The 21,930-nt window shown below is 40.0% G+C and overlaps 1 long non-coding RNA gene across 1 annotated transcript; it reads left to right on the top strand.

Annotated features, from left to right (window-relative positions):
- The first annotated feature begins 4,869 nt into the window (after positions 1–4,869).
- Positions 4,870–16,734, top strand: LOC127684158 (uncharacterized). The gene is made up of 3 exons (XR_007977737.1): positions 4,870–4,949; positions 10,383–10,523; positions 16,635–16,734. It is a non-coding gene; the product is annotated as an uncharacterized LOC127684158 (long non-coding RNA).
- Positions 16,735–21,930: the final 5,196 nt, after the last annotated feature.

Raw genomic sequence — 21,930 nt, 5'->3', positions numbered from 1 at the left:
GGCATGAAATGTTCCTGGTTGTTGTTGTTGATGATTGTCCTGGAGTTCTTCTTTTCTGACTCCCAGCAAGAGGCTTACTAAGCAGAGACAAAGGCTAGGCTCTGGTGACAGTCAACAATGGTGGACATTATTCTTTGTGTGGTTGCCATGCTGAGAATCAAATTCATTTCAAGTCAGTCATTTTTCTTGGCTGGATAACATCTACTGGACATTCTAAACCTGGAAGGCTTAAGAGAAATAAGGAAGAAGGCGGGGACAGGCTTCAAGTAGTCTACGTTTCACTGAGTGATATGCATGAATCACCAGTAAATTTGTATTTTTAAGAAATTCAAAATATAGAGGACCTATCAAAATAAGATTGCAGTCTTATTCCTTTTAAGCACTATAAGTATATTTCCACTTAAAGTAATAATAATAATCGGTTCCCAACAGCTCCTTTTCATATATTAACCTCTGTCAATGTTACCTTTGAACAATTCTACAACCTCCCAGGGTGCAAATGTCTCTGTTTAACTAACACTCTTTATTTTATTACATTCAAAATGTACTTGTGAAAGTGGAAGTGCTTTGTATTGCTGTTATAGCTCCAACAATGTGATTATTTAGCACTTCTCAGAGACTGATTTCCTTGTTAGTATTTGTACAGCCCATGTACTCGCTACGAGCCATGAAAGGTGCAAACGGCTTTGGAAGGCTGGAATTATTTAGCATGTTTTAGAGCAAGAATGACAAGGAACAACAGTGAGGGGGAGCACAAAGGAAGGTTTCTAAGAAGTGAAAATTCTGGGATCCTGTTGACAAAACCTTGTAAACATATGTGGAACGTAATCAAAATAACCTCTCGCTGTAGCTGCGAACCAGATTCTGGAGGTCTGAAATCTGCAAAAGGCACCAGCCAGGAGGAAGACATTGAGGGGGTGTATCCTTCATATCCAGGTCTGCACAGAAGGCTAAGCACACGAGGTCTACCTTTACAGATGCGCACACATTTCCTAGATGCATTAAAAGGTTCACCTCTAAATTTGTGGGATTATTTTCAGTTTATTCACTTTTCAAGAAAGATGTTGACTTTCTGATTGAGTCACTTCTGACTTAGATCTTCCTGGAAAGTGGGGCTGGAGGTAACTTGGATATGACAATGACCCACAGACAGGGGTCTTGGTCAGACAATTATAAAATTATGGGGCTGCAAGGGTTAACACTGCCAACTGCCTCTGGGTTTGGAATACAAAGCAAAGGTGAAAAGTCCCTCTGTGGCATAAGCTTTGCACCCACACACCATATTTACTTTTCTACCCTGTGAATGGCAGGCGTGGCCTTCCAGTCTGCTGGTCCTTGACCTATTGGTGAGAGAACAGAAAAGTATGTCAGTGATTCAGAAACAGGCCAGTATAAAATCAGAACTATGATCTTTGAATCACAGTTCTGAGCTTCCCTTACTACTGGGTCTGCCTTTGATATACTAACAGTCAGGCCGTGGCTTTAACTATGCTGCTTCAGTACAAAGGACCACCACGCAGCTTCTACTAATCACAAACTAGAAGGCTGAATAGGAACTTACAAACTGTTTGCAGTGCCATGAAAGGGAGTAGTGCGAAGATTAATATGAATACTTTGGTGATGGCTTTGAAAGATAAAGTAGATGCAGGAACTAGAAGGTAAAATGTAAAATTAAAACATTCTAAGGGTTCACGGAAGAGCTCAATAGTAGCATGGTTGCCTATCATGGATTTTAGCTCCCATTACCAAAGTGTAGACTAACAAACAAACAAGTAAATAAAACAGGGAAAATTAGTTCATTTGAAGACTGATTTGTGACATTATTATTTTTTATTATCATTATTATTTTTGTGACTACTACTAGTCACTATTAGTGGTATTATTATTACTATTTGTGTTGATTTGTATATGCTCGTCCCAGGCAGTGGCACTATTAGAAGGTGTGGCCTTATCGGATCCCATTATTGGCTGTGGTTGCTGGGAATTAAACTTAGGACCTCTGGAGTAGTCAGTGCTCTTAACTACTGACCCATCTCTTCAGCCCCTGAAAACTCTTTAAATTAAAAAATAAAATGCATGCATAGGTGTTTTGCTTTAAAAAAAAAGGCGTGGCCTTGTTGGAGGAAGTGTGACACTGAGGGGATGGGCTTGAAGATCTTCCTCCTAGGTGCCTGAACATGCCCAGTCTGCTCCTGGCTTCCTTTGAATAAAAGATGTAGAGCCCTCAGCTCCTCCTACACCATGCATACCTGGATGCTGCCATGATGACAATGGACTCAACCTACGAACCTGTAAATCAGCCCCAAGTAAATGTTGTCTTTTATAAAACTTGCATTGGTCATGGTGTCTGTTCACAGCAGTAACACCCTAACTAAGACACTATTCATAGTAATAATAGTGGTAGTAATACTTTATTATATTTTGTGTATGTCTGTGGACCATAGTGTGTATAGTTCCCAGAGACCAGTAGGGACATTGGATCCCCTGGAACTGGAGTAACAAAACAGTTGTGAGTCACCATGAGGGTGCTGGGAATCAAACTCAGGTCCTCTGCAAGAGAAACCAGTGCTCACTGAGACATCTCCTTAGTTCATGTTTTATTTCCTTAAAAAGTTTACTGTAGTTTCACTAGCTCTCATTATGTACACACCCCCCCCCACACACACACACACGTCAAACAAAAAACAAACTCTACTAAAGCTAGCATAAATGGAGAAACTGGGATAAGAATTAAGTTGCCATATATGTTTGTGTAGGGAAATCACTCCACTGACAAAAGTGAGAGAGTGGAGGGAAGAAGGGAGAGAAGGTGAGGGGAGAGAAGAAATAAGAAAGAGAAAGAAAAAAGACGAAAAGGCTGCAATACCATTCTGTTTTCATTTTTCTAAGCATTAATCATAAAAGTATCTGAACCTTTTATCTCTTATATCTAGAAGCCTCCTCTCTCTCTCTCTCTCTCTCTCTCTCTCTCTCTCTCTCACACACACACACACACACACACACACACACACACACATTCACACACACACCACTGTAGAAAAATGAAGAAACAATGAAGGCTGGATATTGCAGCAATGGTTCCTGACTAGAAAGTAGTGCTTAGCAACAAGGACTGCAAAGTTGCTTGCCTGGCCATCTGGATTGATTTTGGTTTTTTTGTTTTGTTTTGTGTTTGTTTTTAAAGCTCTGATAATAGCTGGAGATTGTCTTGTGGTCTGGAGTAGTGTTTCCCAGTGTGTCTTTGAGGCATTATTCTCTTTGACAGGCAGCAATCAATTTCATTTTTACGTGACCTCTGCCTAGGGTAGTATTTTGGACCACATTTTCTTGTACTAGGGTAGAACTGTGGGCCACAAGCTGTAGATGGTTGTCCTGGAAAGTGGACCTCTAAAGTGGGACAGGACCAACTATTGAGTGGCATTAGACACTGCTGGTTCCTTAGTTCAGAGATTGATTGTTGGGAAGTGGATAATGCAGCTTTTTTATGGGGAGTGGAAATTGTATATTCTGCTGGGGAAATAGTGTTTTAGCTTTCACCTTAAGTAAAATCACCAGTAATTGTCCCATGCAAAGAAGGAAACGTATGGCTTCCCTAGTTTGAAAGCATGAAAGACACCACAGCATGTGTATTTGCCTATTCTTGTAGACCACCAGTGATTCTACTCAACGTCTTTAAAATTAATCTATTACTTGAGATCTAGTCCAATAAAGCCTTTAAAGTGTTAAAGTAACTGATAACACACACACACACACACACACACACACACTAGTTGTTTGTCGTTTCCTAATGTTGATGAAAACTCTGCTTGTTTATGTCTGCTCTCCATGCTCACCTACCAGGGGTGATAACTGGATAATCCATCTGACTTAGCAGATGAAACCTTCCAGTTCATTTTACCCTTATATGCTTTCAAACTCTAGTGGACTCCAGGAGGGACATTGCCATTCTATTACCCAAAGTCAGCCAGGAAATACTCTTTATTTTAGGCAGCTTCAGGGTTCTTAGAGAACATGGAAGTAGTTATAAAAATGGAACTTTCTCAATTTCCTGTCCTCATCTTTGGCCACTCTCCTACAGCTTCATGGGCAAACAGGACCCTGTTCTTTCTGCCCTTGTGACACTGTTGGCCATTGCCCCAGTTCCCTAAGTACTCCCTTGTGCCTAGAGCCTAGCTCCTTTTCCACTTAGCATTGCATGAAGTTACCACCGTCAATCATTTGGCTTCTTGGCCTGGATCTGAGTGGGGGTGTATTTTTTCCTGTTTTCTAGTTCATATTTTGTGGGAATATCTTTGTCCAGATGGTCTCTATCCCAGGATATTTTGCAGAATATCTGTGAGCCAGCAAAATGCCAAGGAATTTCTTATTTTCTTTAGACTCAAGAAGGTCCCTTAGTTTGTTCCTTGTTGCCGAGTCATCCTTGTGAACTTTAGGCATGTTCCCTTTAGAAAGCAGTGTTTTCTGAGCACACATATACAGACATATACATGTAGCATTTAGTATGGAGCAATAAAAATTAGTCTTTGGCAGATTCTGGCAAAAGCAGACCGTGGAGAGGATAGTTATTTTATCCCTTCAATGAGACTGGATAATCCTTTCTCTTTTGTGGCTTTATTTTTTAAGCAGAATTCTTAAGCCTCAGAAATACATTTGGAGCACATGTTCCCAACTGGACACCCCACGGAGCTGACCCCAAGGACTGAGTATCTGTCTAACCTCCTCCCAACACCAATCCCAGAATGAGCCCGAGTCCTTTAGAAGCAAATCACGTGGAATAAGCCAGATTGCAAACGAAAGCTGCACGGTCTATTGGCAGCAGCGTAATTTGTGTTTATTATGCTCTTTCAAGCACTGCTCGGTCCCCTTTGTCTCCTTTGCCTCTCGCACGGTAGACATCTGCTCACGACTGAAATGCCTTGGAAGAACTTGATCCCTTTGGGCTAGAAGAGGTGAGGGCGGAACAGGGGCCACTTCATCTGAACAATGTTTAGCAACTTCGCTCTGAAGTGTGGTGCGAACCATCTTTCTGCTCCTTTACCCTGCAGCCTAGCTCCACAGCCCACTCTCCATTGTCTCGCGCTGTGCAGGAGCTATCTGAGGAACGGATGCGGTGTTGAATGACTACTCCTGTTGAGGGCTTTTAAACATGTGGCGTCATTGTTATAGCTGTCATTGCTGCCTTGGAATGCATTCTCAGCTCTGAGAAAGGCTTTTAAGCCATGCGCCAGGCAGCGCGTCGGCAGAAATTGCCAACAAGCATGATTTGTATTCAGCCTTTGAGGGCCAGAAGAGTACTGCCACAGGCTGCTTCGGGTCTGAAAAAGATAGGTGCCCACCTCCGCAGTTCGGGACCTACATCTGCCCTTGGTCTGGCTAACCATTTTATTTAAACGGTTACAGACATTTTTACTGGCAGATTTCCTGAATATACCCTTCTGTATTATAGTTTTAGAAAGTTGCCTCTTTATGCCTCACAATCACCCCCTTTCCCTGTCCCATATATGCTCTTAAGCCCTCTTTAGAAGGTATTAGAGTCCTTTCCAGCTGTCTCCACTGAACACAAGGTAAGATTGATAGTTTATGTGTTTATGAATATGTGTTGTCAGAGAACTTATCTTTGGAAATTTAAATGAAGTAATATGGTGCAATCTCATTCAATGGACTATTTCTTTGTTGTTGTTGTTTTGTTTTTTGTTTTTTAATTTATTTTTTATTTGATATATTCTTTACATTTCAAATGATTTCCCCTTTCCTGGATTCCCTCCTCCCCGAAAGTCCCATAAGCCCTCTTCCCTATTCCCCCTGTTCCCCAATCATCCCCTCTGGCTTCCCTGTCCTGGTATTCCCCTACACTGTTGCACTGAGCCTTTCCAGGACCAGGGGCCTCTCCTTCCTTCTTCTTGGGCATCATTTGATATGTGAATTGTTTCTTGGCTATTCCAAGCTCCTGAGCTAATATTCACTTATCAGTGAACAATGGCCTATTTCTTATTCCATAGAATACCATACAGATATCACATACAAACTTAATAACAAAAATAAAGTTATCTGCCCACCTAACTAATGGATGGATAAATAATGCAGACATGCTCATATAAGAGAGTATATGCAACCTTATAAATAACCAAGTTACTGATATATGTTACAACATGAATGATCACTCACAGGAACACATGTATAAGTAGCAGCATGGTATGCTGTTTCATTATGAAATCTTTAACATAGACAAGTGCAGAGAAACAAAAAGTAAACTATTATGTGGCAGAGGCTGGGCCAAGGAAAGAGAGGAGTAACTGTTAGTGTATATTGAGTTTCTTTTTGAGGTGGAAAAAACTGGAATCAGATAGTTGTAAAGTCTATTATGCATCACTAGTGTATTAAAACCACAGTGTTTTTCAATTTTAATAGGTTAGTTTTAAGTCATGTAAATTATATCTGAAACATACACACACACACACACACACACACACACACACACACACATATGTATATATTGGGATTTTTAAATTTTAGTTCCTTTGGGGGGTGTTTTTCTAAAGGAACCTTTAAAAAAGGAATTTGACCTGATACTGTGTAGTGATTATGAACTTACATTTATAAAAACAGAAGATATGAGATACAGTTATATGCCAATAGGAAAGACTTGTTTGGTGAAATTGCTATGGATGGAATTAGAATTTCATAACTTCCTTTGCTTCTCTTTGTGTGTTTCCATTTTAAAAATTATGCTGGTCTATTTTGTAGAACTTTGAAGATGAATCTAAGTCTTAAATTTAAGGAGAAGAGGAAAATAATGTTAGCTTAAAATGTTGAACAATCTCTATCCAGGGGAAACCGAGTGCCCTGGGAAACAAGAATCAGATAGGGAACATGAGCTATAGAGCAGGCAAGAAACATTAGCTCTTCATAATTTACACACACCCAGAAAATAGTCTATTTAGATGCATTGTCTTAGCGTCATAACCATGATGCTGCTGAACCTGACGGCCAGGTGTTCCTAACACCACTATTCTGTCGTCACATTGACTTCTATCTGGTTGAAGATGGTTGCTTTTGGCCCTTCCGCTCACATTCCACAGGAGATGTCAATCATTACATCCTACCTCGCCCAGCTGCAACAGGAGACTAGACAGGGGATTTCTGATTGGTTGTGTGACTTACAGACGCTGTGATGATTCAGAAAAGGAGAAGTGTAGATTTAGAGGAAGTGATGGCTAATCTTGATTGTCAGCGCGACCACATCTAGAGTTAATTAAAGCACAAGCAGCTGGGAAAAGTCCTTTGAGGGGGTTTCTGGATCCCGTCATTTGGAGCAGGAAGACCCACCCTGAATGTAGGCAGTACTTCCTGGTAACAGGATGGAAGAAGAAAACTGCTTTTGGCCTGCTTGCTGTTCCTGATACTGGCAAGTTCTTTTATCCTGCTTGAGGCAGAATTCATTCCCCAACACATCTTCAGACTTCTAGTGGAGACTGAAGACCAACTCTCTAGAACTGGCTTACCGCTACTGAGGCCTCCAGCCTTGTGGACTTAGAAACTACTGCGTTGGCCTCCCCTGTGTGGGACACCAGTTTGGTTACCTAGACTCCTTCTTGCAAACAAATATAATAATTCTCTTTTTAATATATGTGTGCATTTAGTCAGTTCTGTTCCTTTAGAGAAACCAACTGATGCAGAAAAGAAACTAGCACACTTCTACACATTCTATTTAAAGGATGCCTTTTGAGTATTTTCTAAATATTTGACTATTTTTAAATATAATAAAATTATATTTATCCGACATAAAGATATCTTGAACAAAATGGCAATTTTAGAGTATACTTGTAGATAGTAGAAATTATTGGTATGCTTTAAAATTATGAAACTAACCTTGCGGTTTGATTGGTTGGTGGGTATTCACTTCTTATATGCTGCAGGTTGTGGACCTCAAACGACCCTAGAGGATTTTTTAAGCCGTGTGCTCATTAATGTCTGCCTTTGCTCTTTCTTGTTTTGCAGAGAAAATGGTTGCTTATACGCCACTCCCATCCTTGATTTTCCTTGTCTCTAAGATTTTATAGATCTTTTAGCACCAGGGTTGATTTTTCTATACAAAGAGCTCTTGTGGTACCCTTTAATAATAATGTCCATACTAGTTACAATAATTCTAGGTATTTCTGTGAATGAGCTCCAAATTTCAAATTCATATCAGAATATAAATATGTTTCTTGCTTATACAACTAGTATAGTATGAGTGTGCTATGGAAACTCTGAAATTGAGGAGTCAGTGAACCAGGCCTCTCCCTTCTTTTAGTGTTATCAATTTTAAGATCACTGCCTTCTTTAACGTCTAGCTGTGTGTGAGATATAGAAACTCCAGTATAGTATACAAGCTTTCTGTGGTCTAAGACTAGAAATGAAGTATAGAATTTCCACAGTCCTTGGCTAGTTGTGTCACGTGACCATGTCTAATCAAAGGAAGATTGGGAGCCATAGTCCAACTGAATCTTTAACCCAGAAAAAGGAAATGTTGAGAAACAATTCCTTACCACAATAAAAGTAAGTCTGCAGTTTTTATAATGACTACATGCCCTTTCACGCCTGGTTCACATTTACATTCAGAGTCTCATCTTGCTTCTTGAACTCTATTCCATTTCAAGTCACTAAATCATAGAGAAGTCTGGCCTAGGGTGTTGATAGCTCATATAATAACATTGTTTGTCAGAGGAACAGTGACTAGCAATTATCCCAATCTTTTGATCTTCTTATCTTTAGTCCCTTGGACCCAACTAGCTTTTATCAACTGTTTTCCCACCAAATAAAGAAAGCCAGGGTATTATGAGTACTACCGCTTAACCACTCTTTGATGTTCTGTGATTTTTTTTAAAAATTTTACTTTCTTTTCATCATAGAAAATCTTAAAGACTAGAAGAGGAGGCATTTCTTTCTGTATAACTAGGAGATTTTGTTCCAAAGAAGCTCTCTGGTGTTTGTCCCCCCTAGTGTGGAGCATGCTTTAACTAGTAGTTGCTTAAGATACTGGTCCGCAAACATTGATGTACTTAATTATTTAGTAAGCTTATGAAAGACTATTTTAAGTTCCTTTTAAAAAGTGTGATTTAATTAGTCTGGTGTGTTATTCATTTATCCATATTTTTAATGGTCTGTAAAGTTGTCATTTCAGAATTATTCACCTAGCTGCTTATAGGATCTAAAGTAGAAGACAAGAAAACTATCTACACAAACTTATCCAACTCTACATGAATAAGATTTAAGTTCTTCAAGAAGCTAGATGAAGGCTGAAGCAATACTGCTATAAACTTCTATTACTGTTCCCCTCGGTTTTCTCTGAGGTGTCTGTCCTTTAGCTTCTAATATTTGTATATTACTACTGAAGCTAGACTCTTACTATTAGTAGCCACAAGATATTGCTCAAGAAAGGATATTGTCACATGTGTTGGATAATAAATGGCACTTTTAGGACTGAGAAACAGGGTAAGCTCCGTGATGTCAGGAGTCAGGAATCTAGCAAACATCTTGCTTCCCCCACTTTTAAAGCTAATTCCCCAATTACATGCATTAGGAGGCCACTGTGAAGTAGTTGCTAAAAATGTAACACAATTATGGATGTCACTGGAGAGGTGTTAATGTTCATCTCCACAAAGAGAAGGTCCTGTTCTGCTTTGTGGAGTCCACACAGAGTTAAACCATTACTCCTCTGTGGTGCCCCACTTAAATAAGGGTGTTTACAGTGTATAGTTATCTTGGCTGAATAAAACTGAATGAGTTCTGGAAACCACGTCCCATGGAAAAGCATTCAGTCAACTGGGAGGCTGAACTTTCTGGTTTCAGGTCTACATGATGAATCCCTTACCCATCACCAGGGCATGATGATCAACTTAAAATAGTAAAGAAGATAAAAAATTTTAAGAAGACCTCAATCTATTTGATGGCTTGGAGGATAAAATGATGACATTGGGAAGAAACAGATCAGAGTAAGAGGAGCATCTCTGCTCAGAAATATCTAACTGTAGGAAGGACACAGCTCCTGAGATGGCTGTGAGGACTATTTCTGCATCAGGTAGTTACGTCACATCACCTGTATGGTCCTCGTTTGATTGTTCATGGCTGGGCTGAGGGACTGACTGGGCTCCTGGAACTTCTGTTCCTCATGAAGCTGTTGAACATGTGTCAGGTCATGTGGGGCTCACAGGCTTTTAGCTTTTCCTCTATTCTTTGGAAACAGTGTCACTAAAACTCAATTTATGTGCTGCTATAAGGGCAAACTTTCCAAGAGAGTGGCTTTTTAAAAGCACCGCTCTGTCCCCCACTCTATTGGAATTTATTTGATGGCCCCTAGGTATAATACAGTAATATTCTCCTCATTTTGCTTCCATTCCCAGGAGGAGAAGAAAAAAAAGATATCACTGGTTCCATCTTTAAGTAAAACAAGAGAATTATTTGAAATCAGGTGAAGATTTGGTGATATTTGGCAAAGGAAGAGGACTGCCTGGGTGTTAGTCCAAGCGTTCTTCTGCTTTAAGGTTTGTGACACACATGCACAGACACACCCCCACTCACCCCCCCACACATACACAGAGAAAGAGAGAGAGAGAGCACAATAGCAGACAAGAAGCAAAGCACTGGTCTATTAAGTTGGCTAAGCTGGGCTGATAGCTGATAGCTAATGGCTGAAAGTTGCTCTGATAAAGGCCGAGTTTATATTTAAGAAATCTTGTGAGAAGTCTTTGATATTATTAATGTAATATTGCTGTTGTTGTTTTTGTTTGTTTGTTTGTTTTTTGGATTTGGTTTTTTTTTTTTTTTCGAGACAGGGCTTCTCTGTTTAGCCCTGGCTATCCTGGAACTCACTCTGTAGACCAGGCTGGCCTCAAACTCAGAAATCTGTCTGCTGCTGCCTCCTAGAGTGCTGGGATTACAGGCGTGTGCCACCACTGCCCCTATTAATGTAATATTATCAGAGGACCTATGAGTACATAAATTAGGCTTTGCTCTGATCTTACATGCTGTTATAAGTTTCCTCAGAAGCATTATGCCTGAAAAAAAATGACAAAAATAATAAATCAAAACTTAAACACTACTTTATTACTGGCTAGACATGTGTTGAAAGTACCTAGTGAAAGCACAAGGGACATTCTTACACAAGACCCAAACCTCTACATCTGAACTTTTTGAACAAATCATGACACACCACACTGACACGGCAATGTAATGGCCATGGTTGAGAAGATAAAGTCTGGACTTCTGGATATTCTGAGGCAGCTTACCCCATGATCAATGAGGATAAGTAAACAGTATTTAGAGAAATAAGGACCAGCCCTGTTCAGTGAGAGTACATGGCACTTCCAGGAGGACAGAAGCTGAGAGTCATGGGCAGCCATCCTAACCTTAACCCTAACCCTAACCCTAACCCTAACCCTAACCCTAACCCTAACCCTAACCCTAACCATTCCTAGAATGGGAATGAGATTGGGTATAAGGAAAGCTAGGGTCATTCTGCACCACCATAGAATGCTCAGGCAACATGGAATGGGAAAATTCCCAAGGAATTCCTAATACTTTATAGGTTCATAAAGGTTGATTTTTCAGGCTACTCAGGGCCCATGTGATGATCTTTGATCTTGAGAAGTTCATTCCCATGTTATATTAACACGTGACATTTAAAGAAGCAATAAAAGAGGGGGAGTATGGTAGAAAAGTTCAACCTATGCTTTAGTTTGAACATCTGAACTCAAATATCAGTTCTGAACATTCCTGCCTGTAAAAATGTTAGTTTTCTGTTCCAGAGAACGGGAAGATGATATTAGCATAAATGTCAAAAGAAAGAGTACACACAAAATGCAGGATCTGTGAATAATAAGCACTCACAAAGTTCTCTGGTTTTTGTCTCTCAAGAAAAAACATAATTGTATAATGGTAAAAAATGATTCCTTGGTTTCTCAGAATGTGCGTGTGTATGTGTATATATATGTATATATATGTATGTATGCATGTATGTCCCCGCTTTTAAGAATATTCAAGTCCTTTGTAGTTAGAATCATTGCTGTCTTTGTGGATCCTGGTAGTGAAGTCATTTGAAAGAAATGGAGACACGTGCAACTTAAAACTAAAATTGTATGCTGCTACTAGTATTATCTCCCCTCCCCCTTGGGGACTTGCTTGGGTGATGACAAGAAGTGATTGAATGGTGTAGACCTATGGTTAGAAAGTAGAAATGCTTCTATTTCTCCATCATCCTGAATAAACTTTTCCTGGTCCTCAGAGTAATTCTAGAGTCCCAAGGTCAGCAACACTGAGGGGCTGCATAGTTCTGGGCTGTGGAGCTCAAGGAAAGGGAGACAAGGTACAGCTGATCAAGGTTTGCTGATCTTGTCTTAAGAGGGTTAGTGTAAGATACCCAATCTTTCACATATTACAGGAGCATGGAATGTCTCTTGCACTTGTTATAAACTTTCTGTCTCTTTGTTTCTGGTGATGGCACTTGAGGTTATCCATTTTAAAATTTAAAAATAAACATACCAAATTCTAGGGATTCTGGCGTTTATGACCACTGGATGTCAAAATTTGCAGAGGCCAAAATGGCTGTCTTCTCCTACAGCTTACAGATCTCAAAACCAAGTCCTAGAAAGGTCAAATAGCCTGCCCAACAATTACACAGCTAATGAAAACTACTAGAATAATTAAAATCATAGTGACCATTGTATAATGCAGTGACTAGAATGAGTTTCAGACCTGTTCTTGGAGCTACCCAGATTGATTCAATTTACCAGAAACAACTCTACCACATAGAGGCATGTGCTGGATTCTAGTTAATTCCATTACCTCAGTTTCTTACTTATAACCCATGGAAATCAACAATACCTACCCCATATATTATCATGAGATTTTAAATGCAGATACAAAATATAAAGATCAACATGTCTAACATTTAGGAAAAACAATAATGTAACATTTTACCATTAATTTTAGATAACTCTTGTTTCTATGTAAGATTTTAGTCAGCAGTATATAGTCACTGATTCCTTGTATGTCCTGAATCTCTGTAACTTTCACTCTCTCCACTGACAGCTCCCCATCTAGATTCCTGTGATTATGTGTCATCAAGATTCCTGTGATTACTTTCCCTTTGTTCTACCCCCTCCATCTTCTGAACAGTGCCTCAGTTGTTAATTGTTGCATAACAAACTATCCCCAAACTCATTCCCACAGTTATGTAGGTCAAGAACTCAAGATGTGGTCAGGAAAGATTATCTGTATTGCTTATCACCAAGATGCCCGAGAGACCTGTCTAAGCTGGTCACTCACATGATAGACACCAGGCTGACTCTTGTCTGAGTTTCTCGGGGATGTCACCCTGAGCTAGATTCCTTTCCACAGGAACCAGAGCATGAGCTGGTTTGGCCTCCTTGTAGCCTGGCGGGCAGGTATATGGGTCCATGTTCCAAGACACTGGAAGTGGAAGCTGTCAATTCTTAAAGACATAGGCTGGAAAAACTGGCAAAGTGTCACTTTCACCATATTCTATTGGTCAAAACAACCACAGAGCCTGCCCAGATTCACGAGAAATAAAAATAGACCCCACTCTTCAATGAGAAGAGTGTCAAAAAATCTGTGACTGCCTTTAATCTGCCATGCTCCACTATAGCAAATTATTTTCAGAGTATCACACACTAACTTTAGAAAATGTAAATGAAATCATTTCACGCAAACCCTCCTCCATCAGTTTAAGTCGTATGTGCCTACTCATGTTGCTCAAGATAAAATACAAACCTTTCAAGGTGGTCCATGAGACCCTCAGCACTAGTTTGATGGCTTATCCTCATTCGTTTACTGTTTATCCTGGATTGATTGCTTATCCTGTTTATCCTCATTTGTTCATTGTTTATCCTGGGTTGATTGTTTATCCTCCTTTCCTTTCTCACCCTTGTGTAGTTCTAGTCTCTGATGCCTGTCTAAAGCAAAATATTATCCTCTTTCTACTCTCCTATGCATTTTCATAGTTTCTTGTTATTGTCTGACATTACATTATATTGTGATTTGTTGATTAGCCCATGTCAGCTCCCTTAGGACAAAGACTTCCTTTATTTTTATTATATAGAATAGTTTTAAATACAGGATAAGTATTCTAAGATTTTTTTTTTAATGAACAATGGTGGTTTTACATTTTTTTTCCTGTACAAGGCAATCTGGTTTGTATTTTTTGTGCACTTGACTTCTGTTATGCTGTCATCTCTTTACCTTGGAGGAGCTGCCTTGGTGTCTGCTCTACTTGCACACACAGGTTAGGAAGGAAGTCAAGAAGGATCCAGTGACCTTGCAGGAGCTATGGAAAGGGGCTGCTGTAATGAAGTGTCACTGTAAGTTAGGTGTGTAGATCATGTGTTTGTAATGAGAAACAAAAGACGCAAGTGTCATTGTGATGGTCACTTAAGGGTAGTGGTAGCAAATCTGAATGGAAACCAGATTGGTGGCATTGACATGTAACACATCTGGGCTTTCTCTGCTAGGCACAAGGTCTAGTTAGCTTGCTTAACTTCTTTGTGACTTTATCTTCTTGACTATGAAGGAGAAAACAATAATTCTCTTTGACAGTTTCTGTGAGCACTACACATGTAAAAGCCTCTATAGTAGGTTGAAATGTGACTACAAAGTTCTGCTTCCTCTTCTATTGAGCCATGGGATCTGTGTCCCTCCCCTTGAATCTGGACAGATTGTGTCTACTTGGATCAAGTAAGAAAATTAGAATGATGCTCTCAGACCTCCAAGGATAGGTCACAGACAGCCAGACAGCCAACCTTATGCTTGAATCTGGCCTGCCCATGGCTGCTGTGCTGCTGTCGCACTCTGGTGAACTGTTCTTTTGCTGTGCCAACCTGGGCAACAGATAGGTGACTGAAGAAGACATCGTCAGTGCGAGTCTGCCAAACTGAAGGATTCCAGCCCTTAACTTTTGAGTCATTCCAAGTCATGAAAGTCTTCTCAGTCAAGGCCCCAAACAGGTTGAACAGAGAACTGTCTCTTTCCAGAACTCTGACATATGGAACTAATGAGTGTAATAAAGTATCTGTTCCAAGTCTCTGAGGTTTTGAGGAGTGTTTGTCATATAGCAAGGGAGAGCTGGGACAGAATGGAAGATTTTCAGATCATCCCTTGCTTAAGGAAGATGTTCTCAGCATGCCAAGTTCATTTTCTCCTCTAGATTTTTCAGAAGTGTGGAGAGGAGGGATGTGCTTGTGGCCTTGATAAACTAGTGCGCTGTTTGTTCTTAAAGATTTATTTTATATTTATGAGTGTTTTGTCTGCATGTATAGATGTGTAACACATGAGTGACTGGTATCCAGGTAGACCAGAAGAAGCCATTGGGTTCCCTGGGATTAGAGTTATAAGTAGTAGTGAGCCCTCATGTGGGTGCTTAGAACCAAACCCAGACCTCTCGGAGAGCAAGTACTCTTAATCACCAATTCATTTCTTCTCTTCCAAAGTGGTAGATTTTGAGTTAGGTCTTAAATATATCCCAAAATTTTGACAGGGAGAAGGGAAGATGTCACAGAAAGACATTCTAGGCAGAGAATGTAGTTGGGATTCAAAGCCATCACAAGTGTAAGCCCTCAGAAACTCAGGAATATCTGCTGCAGACAGGGCCCCTCAGGTTAGGAAGGAAGGTACTCAGGAGAGCATTCTAAGCAGCCACTTCTTTTCCACAAAAGAATGTCACATGATAGGCGCCCACTCTACAGGCCTCTCCTAGGCCCAGTCCCTAGTCTCAGTTGGAAAAGCCAGGCTCAGTCCTCTCCAGAACTAACCTCAGAAATCTCAGGGGCCTGTGTGGTCCTTGCACAATTCCCTTGCTTCTGGCTTAGTACATGTTGGTTCTGCTCCACTTTGGCCTCGCATCAACCCTTCTCCTCCCCCTTGTCTAGTGTTCATTACTTGTTTGTTTATTCAAATTCCCTTGTCTGTGTCCCCAACATATTTTCCTCTGTTATTTCTTTCTCAGAACTAGAACAGGAATTTGCTTTTGCCAGTTTATCACATTTTAAACTTGCATTTACACATATATGATACTTCTTAACAGAGGCAGTGTTTGCTCGTATTTGAATACACTTAACCATTCCTGTCACCTTTGGTTCAAGAGGAAGGGCTTTAGGTAAATTGTGGATCTTGGAGTGACAGTTCTCAAAGGTGTTTTTCCTCACTATGTAAATTCTGAGTTGCTTTAGAAGAGTTTTGGTTCTTCATGTGCAGGAAGGTTTTTCTACTTCAGTTGGGCTGTTGGGAGAACTGTTGCTGTCATTTTAGATTTGGATATGAAAGGAATGTTACGGATCCCAATCTTTTTTCAATTCTCCTTAAAAGGGAACAAAGGATATCTGGGGGCATATAGCTTAGTAGTGGTAGAGTGATGGTCTAATAGTATACAAAGGCTTGGGGTTTAGACCCAAAACTCAAGAAAGAAGAATAAGAAAGAAACAAAATACTCTTTTTTTAAAAATCCCTTTGCACCAGAACTCAACACAACTTGATTGGAAGCTTATTCATGCCCTTATCTGTGTTGCCAGACATTGAGTTATGTCAGTATCAAGGTTTCCTTCAGCTAACATGAATATCATTTTCTCACTTAATCTCTTAAACAGAGTATTTATATCAAGAAACAGAAAAGGCTTTTCTTGGTTTGTAACATCATCAGTCACATCTCAGAAGCTCGTATGTTCAAAGAACAGACCAGTCTATACCATTGGAAGGTAACTTTGTGTTTTTTGTTTTGTTTTTAACAATGCTTTGTAAACCTAGTAAATCCTTCCTTTCTCCTTGAATAAAATCTTGGCTAAGTCTTGAATATAGCTACTGCTTCTGCTTCTAATCTTTCCCTTCCCCTTCTCTGCTTCCCCTTCCCCACCTTCTTTCCCTTCCCCTTTTCCCCCTCCTCCACCCTCCCTTCTCTCTCTCTCTCTCTCTCTCTCTCTCTCTCTCTCTCTCTCTCTCTCTCTCTCTCTCTCTCTCTCTCTCCTTCTCCCTCTCCTCCTCCTCCTGTTCCTCCTTCTCCTGTTCCTCCTCCTCCTCTTTTTTCAGATTTTTTTTCTAGTTACTTTATCTGGAAAGAAAGCAATAGGCTAGTTCCTTTTCTGAGGTGCAGGTTAGGGTAGAAATGGAAAAAAGAAAGAATGAACATTGTCCACACTTAAAACTAGGTGAATGGAAATCTAGCAATGGGCAAAGTGAAGAGGCTGAAAAGCTCTTCTGTGTATCTCCATGTTACGTTTCTCTCCTTCCTCACCCAGCTCCCTGACCATTCAGATTGTAGTATATGCATAAAAGCATAAAAGCAAGGTAAGGGGACAGACAGGATCTTGTTTGGCTGGCACTATTGAAGACAGGACTGTAGGATAGACAAAGACTCAAGTTCGTTCCCTTATGGAAGTTTATTGAGTTTGGGGTCCTTTTCACCCAACAACACCACCACTGAGACTCTATGCCTCATCACAAACGAGGAATTCTCTTTTCAGGACAGCTATGACTGTCACTGGCCTCAGTCCTGGACAGATCTACTGATCTGTAGCAAGTTTATGCTGTTTTCTTATTCACTAGAATATCACCAAATTATTTCTCTTTTGCTGTAAAATGTTTAGACTTTAAGACGATGTAAATTTATTACTTCATTGTTGGTGTATGTCAGTCATAAATGGGTCTCCAGGAAGTTATCAGGCTGGAATCCAGGAGCTGGCGAGAGATGTACCTCACATGGCTTGGAGTCTTCTTTTGGGCACACATAATTGTTGGCAAAAATGAAATTGTTCACTGCTCCAGAACTTACAGACGCTGATCTTCCAGAACAGTAGGACAGCGTCTCTCTGACGCGTTGCCTTCTTCTAATGGCTCATTTAATTAGGTCAAGTCTACTCAAGAAATCACCCCTTTGTAACTCAAAGTCAGTTCATTAGCAGCCTGAGATAAATTTCACTATGAATGACCAACAGAAGGGAGGCTCCTCTGGCAGTTCCCACTCTAGGGAGCCAATCATGCAAGGGAGGGGTTGACAGAAGAGTATGTGGGAGGAACAGTGTAGGACAGTACAGTGTACTGAAACCTCTTTCTGGAAAAAGCTGTGAGACCTCTCACTCTTCTGCCTTCTCTATCATGGCCCATATCTGCAATACTTTCCAGCAACAGTTTATGTTTTAGTTCCATAAACCATATTAATCAACTCTGATTCTTGCCTCTTACATTTCTCAGGTACTACTCCATTTCCACTATGTTAATCCAGATTTATTAGATCTACACCAACCTCACTAAGAGCTTTCCTCCCAAATAAGAGTTTCTATTAGTACTGAGAGAGGGTGAGTATTTCTCCAAAATTCCCCTGCTCTCTTCAATACTCTTGTTTTACTAGATTAGTTTCTTTTTAATTTTTATAGACTCTATTAAAAAACTTGCAAATGAATGCAAGTAATGGAGCTTTACAATAAATTTTACACTTTCAGTATCAAATATACTATATCAATTTATCCTCCAGGAAACCCTAAAAAAACCATAAAAAGTCCATGACAGAACTAAAATAGTAATCAACTTTATGTTATCTTTCATAGTACATGTCCATTGCCTGCATTCAGTTCTTTTCTGTCCTCCTATATTTAACCTTTCCTGATTTCTTTTCTTTGTGTATACTGTATATGCAACCACTTTTGTATAATATATTCTCATCTAGGTCTTTACATATGAGAGAGAATACACTTTTTTGTTTTCTGAGGTTATGTGACCTGGCATAATTGTATACATTCTAAGTCTATCCATTTTTCTACAATTTTTCTACATTTCATTTTTCTTTAGAGATGAGTAATTTTTATTATTCATTCTTTCTTGGTAGACAGAAAGACTGATTGCAATCCTTTGTGTAGTGAAACTATTAACATGGGGATGGTAAATATCTTTATGTAAGCATAGGGAATTCTTTGGGTATTTGGGCAGGAGAAATATATGGGCATAAAATAGTTCTATTTTTAATTTTTTTCAGTAACTTTTGGGGATTGGTTCTAACACTTTGAATTAATCCAGCTCCCCAAATGGGGAATCTGCATGTACAAACGCTGAAGATCCTTGTCCCCAATTGGATTTTGATCCATCAATAAAGAGCCAATGGCCAATGGATTGGCAGGTAGATGGAGCGGGACCTTTAGATTTGTTCAAGATAGGACTCAGAGAAAGGAAGCAAAGGGAGAATATACCACATTTTTTGTATCCATTCCTCCGTTGAAGGACACCTGGGTTCTTTCCAGCTTCTGGCTACTACAAATAGGGCTGCTATGAACATAGTGGAGCATGTGTCCTTATTGCATGCTGAAGAATCCTCTGGGTATGTGCCCAGGAGTGGTATAACAGGGTCCTCAGGAAGTGTCATGCCCAGTTTTCTGAGGAACCATGAGACTGATTTCCAGTGGTTGCACCATCTTGCAATCCCACCAGCAGTGGAGGAGTGTTCTTCTTTCTCCACATCCTCGCCAACACCTGCTGTCTCCTGAGTTTTTGGCCTTAGCCATTCTGACTGGTGTGAGGTGAAATCTCAGGGTTGTTTTGATTTGCATTTCCCTAATGATTAATGATGTTGACCATTTCTTAAGGTGTTTCTCAGCCCTCCGAAGTTCTTCATGTGAAAATTCTTTGTTTAGCTCCGCACTCCACTTTTTAATGGAGTTATTTGGTTCTCTGGGTTCTACTTTCTTGAGTTCTTTGTATACATTAAATATTAGCCCTCTGTCAGATTTAGGGTTGGTGAAGATCCTTTCCCAATCTGTTGGTTGACGGTTTGTCCTTTTGACAGTGTCCTTTGCCTTACAAAAACTTTGTACTTTTATGAGGTCCCATTTGTCAATTTGGTATATTTACACAATGGAGTACTATTCAGCCATTAGAAACAATGAATTCATGAAATTCTTAGACAAATGGATGGAGCTGGAGAACATCATACTAAGTGAGGTAACCCAGTCTCAAAAGATCAATCATGGTATGCACTCACTGATAAGTGGATATTAGCCTAGAAACTTTGAATACCCAAGACATAATCCACATATTAAATGATGTCCAAAAAGAATGGAGGAGTGGCCCCTGGTTCTGGAAAGACTCAGTTCAAGAGTATAGGGGAATTCCAGAACAGGGAAGCGGGAAGGGGTAGATGGAGGAACAGGGGGAGGGAAGAGGGCTTATGGGACTTGCGGGGAGTGGGGACCCAGAAAAGGGGAAATCATTTGAAATGTAAATAAAAAATATATCAATAAATTTTTAAAAAAGGGAAAAAAAGGAAGCAAAGGGAGAATCGCCATGATTGGGAGAAGGATGGCACGTAAGAGCTACAGGAGAGAAAGCCAACCAGCCATGTAAGGGTTCCGGTAAGTGTCCACTGGCTTGGGCTTTGGGTAGTTGGAGTGTCCAGCCTTTGAGTTAGTCACAGCACATCAAAAATTAACTAACTGGCGTGCACATGTGCGTGCGTGTGCACCATTCTTGAACCCAAAGAGCTACTGGGCCAGTGGCTGGGAGTGCAAGAGACATGCCAGGAGCCAAAAGGGTATAGCTAAACTCGCAGCTACAAGTAACCAACAAACTGACTTCCACAATGGCTGTACTAATTTGTAGACACACCAAAAGTGAATAAAGGTTCTTTTTCTCCATACCCACTCCAACATTTGTGTTGCAAGATACTTCCTATACATTCACATTGAGGCAGTGAGAGGCCAGTTTTTGGAGGGAAGAGAGGAAGAGGAGCTAAGAGAGGTGAGGGGCAGAAAAAGAGAGAAAGGGCTGGAAGCCCCGGCTATCCAGATAGCTCCGGACGTATTTCTGGTGTTTTCGAGAGGTTAGAAATATTGGGATAAGACTTTATCATTGTAAATTGGCATTATGAAATTGGGAGTTTCTTATACATAAATATATTTGGTTGTTCAAGTTTAAAAGTCATGCTTTACTGAATACTTGGAAGGAGTGGGTGCTGGGCAGAAGTGTGGGACGCCTACTTTACAGAGTCTATGGCAGAGAGGAAACACAGTTGGGATGCTGTGAAGAGATTGGCTCAGCGGTGACAGTGAGAGCCATCCTGATCAAGACCAAAGGGACTTGGTGCAGAGGCCTGGTGGGGCAGTACTCTTTCTTACTACCCACTACACATTTGTTGTCAGATTTGTTGGTGATAGCCAAACTTGACTAGCCTGGGGTGTTATCTTGAAATAGTTTTAATTTCTCCTTCTCTGATGACTAGAAATATTGGGCGCCTTTCAAAATGTTAGTGGTGATTTGTATTTGAAAACAATTGTCTCTTGAGTTAATCTGCCCATTTGTTGATTGGCAATTTTATTTCCTTGGTATTTGATTTCTGCAATTCTTTCCAATTTCTGGTTATTTGCCCTTTGTCTGAGGTGTGGCTGGTGAAGAGTTTATCCTGCTTTTGGGCAATATCTTTGCTCTGCTTATACTTTTCTTTACTGAAAAACAACATTTGATTTTCATGTAGCCCCATATCTGATGTTTTTTATTAGTTTTGTGATGCTGCTGTTTTCTTTTAAAAGCTCTTGATACCCCAATATTTTTAGGGGCATTCCCTACTTTTCCTTTTAGAGTTTTGTGTTTCTGCTTTGCAGTTGAGGTCTTTGATCCATTTTGAAATGGCTCTTGTACAAGGTGAGAAGTTTATTCTTTTGCAGGTAGAAACCCAGTTTGGATAGGCTAACTTTTTCTCAAAGTATGGTCTTTGCTTCTTTGTCAAAAATTAAGTGAGCATAAGTTTGTAATTATATTTCCTGGTCCTCGATTACATTCCATTGACCAATTTGTCTATTTTTATGTCTTTATCACCATAGCTATCTTTATCACTATAGCATCATAGTATAATTTTAGGTTAGTTATTGTACTACCCCCAATATTGTTCTTTTTCCTTAGGACTTCTTT

The sequence above is a fragment of the Apodemus sylvaticus genome, chromosome 5 (assembly GCF_947179515.1).
Source record: "Apodemus sylvaticus chromosome 5, mApoSyl1.1, whole genome shotgun sequence".
In the NCBI taxonomy this organism is placed as follows: Eukaryota; Metazoa; Chordata; class Mammalia; order Rodentia; family Muridae; genus Apodemus; species Apodemus sylvaticus.
Note: the sequence above shows the minus strand (reverse complement) of the source record. Positions and strands in the feature narration are given on the sequence as shown.